The sequence below is a fragment of the Pinus tabuliformis genome, chromosome 3_1 (assembly GCF_031772625.1).
Source record: "Pinus tabuliformis cultivar Carrire ecotype Pingquan chromosome 3_1, CPIR1, whole genome shotgun sequence".
Classification (NCBI taxonomy): domain Eukaryota; kingdom Viridiplantae; phylum Streptophyta; class Pinopsida; order Pinales; family Pinaceae; genus Pinus; species Pinus tabuliformis.
Window position 1 is genome coordinate 493,828,503 of NC_142301.1, and position 7,795 is coordinate 493,836,297.

Genomic DNA, 7,795 nt, shown 5'->3' on the forward strand with positions numbered 1-7,795 from the left:
AATCCTAGAACCCAAAGCTCTGATACCAAATGTTATGAAACCAGCTCAAGAAAAGATAGAAAAGATAGATCAACGCCTTAGAATTTAGCCTCTTCGAGGGGGTAACCTCCTTTACATTACATAAATGAACAATTCTTTGATGATTCAAATGGCAAAACCTCCTTTCTATATATAGGAGTCTAAGGAGTCACAATATAATCCAGCCGACCTAACAATAATAATATAAAGGCACAATAATAACAATAGTGGGCTTCTATGGGGCACAATAGTAACAATATGGGCACTACATGGGTACATCAATATAATAAGTGGGTTATACTAATAACAATAAGGGGTTACACTAGTAGTATAGGGGCCTAACACAAATTGTCTAGTTTTTCACTATTTTTTCCTAGTTTTCACTTTCACCTTGGAAACTCATGATTTTATCCTTGTAATTGATCACTCGAATGTAATTATGATGCTTCTAGAGCTTACTAGGTTAGATTCATCATGTCAAACAAGTTCATGAGGTGTAATGTATCAGTTTGTTTGGGTTAGGGATGAGCCACTTTGACCGCCCTATTTTCTTGTTAGCAGTTCAGATCTTGTAGAAACAGTTCCTTTTCTCATGGATTCAACCCCTTGAGCTTAGGATGAGTTTTTTGGGGTCTATATGATACTTTTCCTCAGTCATTGTATGGGTTGGACTTAGTTGGATGCTTATGCTTTTAGTAGACATCATTTTGTATCAGTTTTAGCAAGAGATTAATGAAAAGTTGCAGCTATTTCTTTGGGATCCATGTGGTATGATGTTCAGTTCATATTTTCTTATGTTTTCATGTGTTAGAATGTATTGTTGACTCCATTTCATCATTTCATTGTCTTTATGTGAATGTATACAAGTCTGAGAGGCAGAATCCATATCTTTATGCTCTATTTTGGGTAGACATTTCACAATCTATGCTTTCTTCAATCTAGGAAGAATCCATGTTGCTCACATGCTCTTTCTAGCTCCTCACCTATCTTTGAATCAGTTCACTCATTAAACCCTAGAGTATTGAGCCTTGTGCCTACCTTGCCCCATCGAAACCCTGCAATTTTGACCTAATTTCCTTGCCCAAACTGTCTGATTCCTCATGATCCAACAAAAACCCTTCAAAATTAAATCAAAACCTTGTGCTACTATACCTAGCCTAATATCTTTTTCTTGATCCAGTCATCTTGGCTGAGATCCTTACAAAGAGAGCCCTCTCCTGGCCTAGTAGGGATAGCTACTTGGCTAAGCGTGGTTTGTGGTTACCCTGGCATTGCCTTCCTTCAGCCCGAGGTTCAATCCAGGTGCTAACAAAGGGAACAACAATGACATGGAAACAAATCAAAGACACTTTTGCAAAAGACTTTGAGGAAGATTTAGAGGACTGGTAGGTTTCTCTTAGTATCTGGCAGTCAGGGTTATATAAGGTTGCATGTAGGTTCCCCACCTTCCCATGTGTGGACATCATCAGTTGGATTCTCTCACATACATATGAACAAACTATGGCATTAAACAGTGTCTGTGGGCATAAGCTTGCCACCTTCAGGCCCGAAGACTTTCAATAGATGTATCACTACCTGAGTCAGTGAAGTGCATGCACTCACTCTTCTATGCCATCCATAGCTATGTTAATACAAGAGACATTTTCAAGTGTTGGGTGAAAGAGCCATTGAATTTTCATCAGACACCGACCCATGTTTACAAGACAAAGCCCCTCAGGAAGGCTTAGCAATTCTTTTTCATCTTTGCTTGCAGAATATATCATCAAGAGAGCACATAAACTTTTCCTGAGGGGTGGGCAGCCTTATTGGACCAATTGGTGAATTATGGGAGACCATTCAACTAGTCATATCACTTGGATCAAAAATTAAAGTCCCATGTGGCTAAGGCTCAGTATCCACCCAAGAATGAGCAAACAAGGTTCTATATGTCTGAATACTTACTAGTTGCAATGTGTGCATAGTAGTAGTTCCTTGTCATGAACTAGACATGGAAAAGATCAGAGACTGTCGTGAACATCTATTTCAAGTTTCTTTCTGACTGTATTTATCGAGGAGTAATGGAAAGGCTAACTAACCACTTTATCATCCCGCTTTACAAGCTTATATTTGAGCAAGATCCACCTTGCATGTCCCAAGAAGCAATGGAGGCAATAATAGACATTGCAGATTGGTATGCCTCATAAGGTGGCACCTTCATCAGAGTGTTTGGAAGAGAGAATCCTCTGCATGTATTACTAAAGTATTCCACTAACAAATTGATCATGAAAGAAGTCTCATACCACCTCACTACAGGGTTGTCAGTAGCACTTCATAAGAAGAAGAAATCGCCATGGCCTTCTCTTCATTTGTGGATCAGATTATATGAGATTAAGAACTTAAAATATGCAAATTCAACTTCGGCACCAAGGACTTTAATCCATATGATCCCCATAGTGTTTGCAAGGACCATTGTATGAGAGTTTACTTTCTGTGGATCAACAGGGAATTTCATTGCCTAGAGGAGGATCCTTGGAGGTACTGCTACAATGCCTCCATACTAAATGAGCTAGTCAGTATAGAAAGGACTTTTAAGGTTGATCCACAGACAATAGAAACTCTCAAAGTAACAACAACAACAATAGAAGATAGAAATTTAGTGTAGGACAAGGGAAAGAGGAAGATTGCTGGCAATCTAGAGGGAAAGCAAAGCTGCAAAATGAAGGCAAATCTTATTATCGTGAAGGAAGATTTGGTAGTGAAAGAAAAGAGGGAGCAAAGAATGAAAAGAGCAACATGGAGGAAAAGAGAAAAGTAGAGGTTGCAGGAAGAAAAATTGAAGTTGTAGGAGTCAAAGAAGAAGTTGAAGGAAGAATAGGAGTTGAGGAGGAGAGAAAGAGAAGAGAAGCAGAAGCAAGAAGAAGAGAAAAGGAAAGGTGTGATGACAGAGGAAACAACACTGATACAGGTTGAAGAACTAGAACAACCAGTAGTTGAGGAGGAAGGTGAACAGATGCAGGATTGGAAGCTTGCTCAATAGATTGAGCAATTGATTGAAGTGATAGACATAGAGTTAGAACAAGAGTTGCAACATCAAGATGTTGATCTAATGTCGAGAGAACCACAGGTCATCCCTTAGTCTCCACCACCTCTAGTAGCAGAGCCAGACTTAAGCGAGCAAGGAGATGTTATTCTCCTTGATGATGATCTGGTCATGGATGTGTACAATCTATCATTCGATGAGTTCCAAAAGACGATTGTACAAGCACAGAGGAAGAAATTTCCAGATGATCACACATCGCCTACATTAATTAAAGAAAGGGTGTTATCGTCGGACACTGGGAAGAACCAAATTCCATTATCGAAGCCAACTTGGCCTATGTATGAGAAACACGATAAAATGTTCAGTATTTGATGGCTGAGAATGAGAAACTGACACAAAACTTACAGGTTGTCAGGAAAGAGGAAAAACAACTCCAAGCAGTAGTGCAGTATGTAATTTCCACATTGGGGGAGATGAGAGCAGTGATACTTGTTGAAGTATCAACACTTGGAGAAACCATGCAGAAGCTCTATGATGGGTTTGTCACTGTACATAAAGCAGTTGTTTGTTTGCATGGATTACAATAATAGACCAAAGAGTTTGTTAAAACACTCAAAAACATACAAGATGTCATTTCCTATGTGAAAGAGTGGACAATGCAGTACAAAGGGGCCCCGCTTGACTTAGTGAAGAAAATGAAGCCATGGGCAGAGCTAGAGAAAGCGAAGGTTTGAATGTTGATTCAAAACAACAAGCACCTCGCCTCATGCATTGCCAACATTTAGGCGTCATTTGTATGGTTGTACAACATTCTGGATGTCTTGGTGAGAACACACCATATCCCATCATCCGGTTCCCTCACTAAAGCTAATCCGAAGAACTAAGTCTGGTAGGAGGTTGAAGAGTACTTGGAGAAGCTGAGACAGAATTCCACAAGGAAAGACTTAGAGATGAATGCACAGAACATGCAGAAGTTCATCGGTGGTCTTGTCAAAGTTAGAGCAATGTTTCTCATGCTTTAGAACGAGTTGGATACAAGTTCCAAGATAGTGTACCTGGATGCCATGGAGGCTAGAGCCTGCTTCCAGCAAGACATAGTTAAGTAGTTTGGGGACACCATCACACATACCAAGCTTGGCACCAATGTGTGACCAAGAAGCAGCAAGTGGAGGTTGTTGAGATAGACTTCTCCCAAACTCCAACATCATAGTGTTGTGTCTGGTTAGGCTATCAAGTTTTCTTTACCCTATTTTGTCTTAAATGGGTACAAGTGTAAACTGCAATATTATTTGTTATTATGTTGTAAGTGAAATTCCAAGTGTCAATATTGGAATATGAAAAGTCATCATGTAATGTAATGTGTTATTTTGTGAAGAATTTGAAGAGTCATGAGGGTAGTACAAAGGTCACAAAGGGGAGTTGAAGAGTCACCCCCTCTTGTTATAAATAGAACCTCATAACTCATGTAAAGGGATTTTGGGAGCCAAGATTTTGGCTAGGATTAGGCTTAGAAAGAGCTTTGGAGTATTGTGAAGAGCCTTGGATTCTCCATAGCATAGAGCAAGTATATTTCTTTGGAGGAGCAGGTGTTCTTGACTGTAATGTTCCACTATTGGGGCTAGTGGTCGTCAATGGTGTATGTATGGATGGAACTTTCACTTATAATAATAAAATCAGAGCCAGCACACTTTTATGCATATGTTGTTAATATAGTAGGACTATTCTTGTTGTATTGGTAATGTATGTTATTTAATTTATGGATATGCTTATGAACTATTTTGTTTTCATTTCTACAAATCTTGCTGAATGCATGTTCTTGGATTAACTCATCACTTTAATTTGTAGACTATTTTTTATTTTAGCTTGTGATGTCATTTCACTCGTGTGTTCCTTTCAAGTTGCGTACTATTACAGCTTCCAAGGGACGCACTTCCTTTCCCCCTTTGTGTGTTGGAACCTTCATACATCATACTTTATTGTCTGTGGAGTCACACACTTTCTCTCACTGAAAGTTATCATACTTTCCTCTGCGCGTTTCAGTGGTCAAGGCATTACATTACCACCCACTATTGGGATTCCTACTCCAAACAGTGTGAGGTCTAGTTGGGACTTCATATTGGGGAGATCCCCTTAATGTTGGTAGGTCCAACACTGTCAAAGAACCTGAAACCAAACTTAATAATTCCAGCATTTATGCTTTGGGTTATATTGATTAATTTTTTAAGGAAAATTTTTATGGTGGTCTATGCTGTTTATAAATAGATTTTTTATAAAAGACTATTGCTATAAGTATTTTGATTATTTAAGGACCAACTCAAAAAATTTCATATATGAATTCACTCATCTCCATAGTTGGAATAATGCTCACTAGAATAGAGGACTCCCATGAATGATCCAGAAAGATAAATCATACCCTTATTTTTAATGAACTATGGAAAGGTGTTTGTGAAGGAGAATATGGGAATCCACCTGCAAAGCACGCATCAAACAAAGAGATCGCCATATGGGAGAACAAGAATAACAAGGCCAATGTCTTCATTATTTCATCAATAAATGAAGAGGTAAGTCATCACATTGCACCAATTACCAATGCTTTTAATGCCTTAAAGAAGTTGAAAGACTTATATGACTCACACTCGAAGCTTGAGGTAGTCTAGCTAATGATCAAACTCTTCAATATTGAATTGAAATATGATGATCCCCTTTCCCTGGCCTCTGAAATCAGAGCTATTATGCATGATGTAGAAGCCACTAGAGTTAAAATGGATGTTCCTCTCACAACTTTTGTCAAGGCACTATATCCCACATATTCTCACTATCTTGAATCATTACAAGCTAGTGGCCAACTTAAAGAGATTAATTTTGATGGTCTTGTGGAGAAGTTTGATGAAAGAGAGAAATATTTTGGGAAGAGGAAGACATTTTCTCAGTCTTCTGAATAATTTGGGTGCCTTGCACATAAATAGAAGAATTAGACACAAGATTCTTCTAGAGGAAGAGATGGAAAAAGAGGACATGGAAAGCAAAATAATAGAGGCAAGGGGGAAAACAATACCAAGGAGGAAGCCTTGATCTTCATTCTATGTGCTGCAATAGAAATGGACATTATGCATCCACATGCAAGCTCTCTTGGGACATAATTAAGCAAGAAATAAATGAAGAGAAAGGTAAAACCCCAAATCTAGGGAAAGGTAAAGCACCTATTTTTGCTCATTATATTGTGGCACATTGCAATATTGGAGTAATTAAAGACTTGTTTAATACTTCATTTGCTTCGTGTAAATATGCATGGTTACTTGATATAAGTGCAACCTACCACATAACCTTTCAGATAGATTTCTTTGAAGATTTCAGTGACAATGTAGATGCAATAGTCTACTTTACAGACAAGTCAAAACTCAAGCCATCCAAACTTGGGACCATCAGACTCAAACTTCCTGGACTCCCCGACTTTCTTTTGCATGATGTTCTATACCTTCTAGATTTGTGGAGAAACGAGTTGTCCTTGGTTTATATCCGTGAAAAAGGACACTTCATTCACATGTTTGATGGAAAATTTGAAGTGAGAAAAGCATCAGACAACTCATTTTTCATGACAGGAATAGAAGAAAAAATACTCTTGAAGCTATAAGGAACGTTATGGAATTTGTCATGGATTTACTTTTGATGAATTACTGCCACAAATCTGCTCTATTCCAAAAATATTGGAGGTGAGTTGTGATAAGGCCTCTTTGGGACTAGTTATGCTTTGGATAGAGCCGCTACTTGAGGCATGGACCCTCTATGAAGGGCAGTGTTTCAACTATTTTTGTGATGTGGGCTCTCCTATTTTGGCACCAACGAGAGAGGATACATATACTGCATTCATCACTTTATCACGCCAAATCACCTAGAATCACTTATGGGAGGAGAGATGGGATGTAGACAACACGTTTTCCCCTTCTGGGATTTTCTACGACTCTGCAATGGCGATCCCACGTATAAGCAATGGACTTGTGCTACATGCAAAGAAAAAATCCACATTTAGTAGTGATGGGCACAATCTGATGGAAAGAGCAAAGGTCGAGAAGAGCAGTGTTTTATGCAACTTAGGGTTATGGCCCCAACCAACAAGCATAGAGGGAAGAGAGTTGATCTTAGATCTAGAGGACTTATATCAAGTTTTTATCAAAACCATTTCTGGGAAATCGATAATGATATGGGTATGGGGTACAGATCTTGTGATAGATCTAAAGCAAAAAGCCCAAAATGCCACAGGTATTTCTGCTTCATCACAAAGTTTGATTTTTTTCGGGAAAGTGTTGCAGGAAGAGATCCATTTGAAAGACTATGGGATTCAAAGAAATTCTACCATTATCTAGAATTTAAGATTACAAGGTGGTGCCCTAGGAGCAAGCACACTAGCTAGATCATCATCGATATACAAGGTTCAGGCTTCTTTCAAAGATGCATTAAGAGGGAAGCTTACCACACAGGACAAACAAATCCCAAATCTGACAATCCAAGGTCCGTACATTGTAGAAAATATGGAAAAAGATCCAGATCTGTCCATCGAATTACCAAAAGTAAGTGATATCTTCAACACTTTACAAGCAAAAGCCATAATTTATCTATTTAATTGTTACTTGCCAAAATATGAAGAGATAAGTGAGTGGATCTACCTCAACTAGACCAGAGATTGTGATATTTATCTGTTTGCAAAAGGTTTTTTTTTTTTTGTTCAGTTTGATGCCCAAAAAGATTACAATTATGTCATAA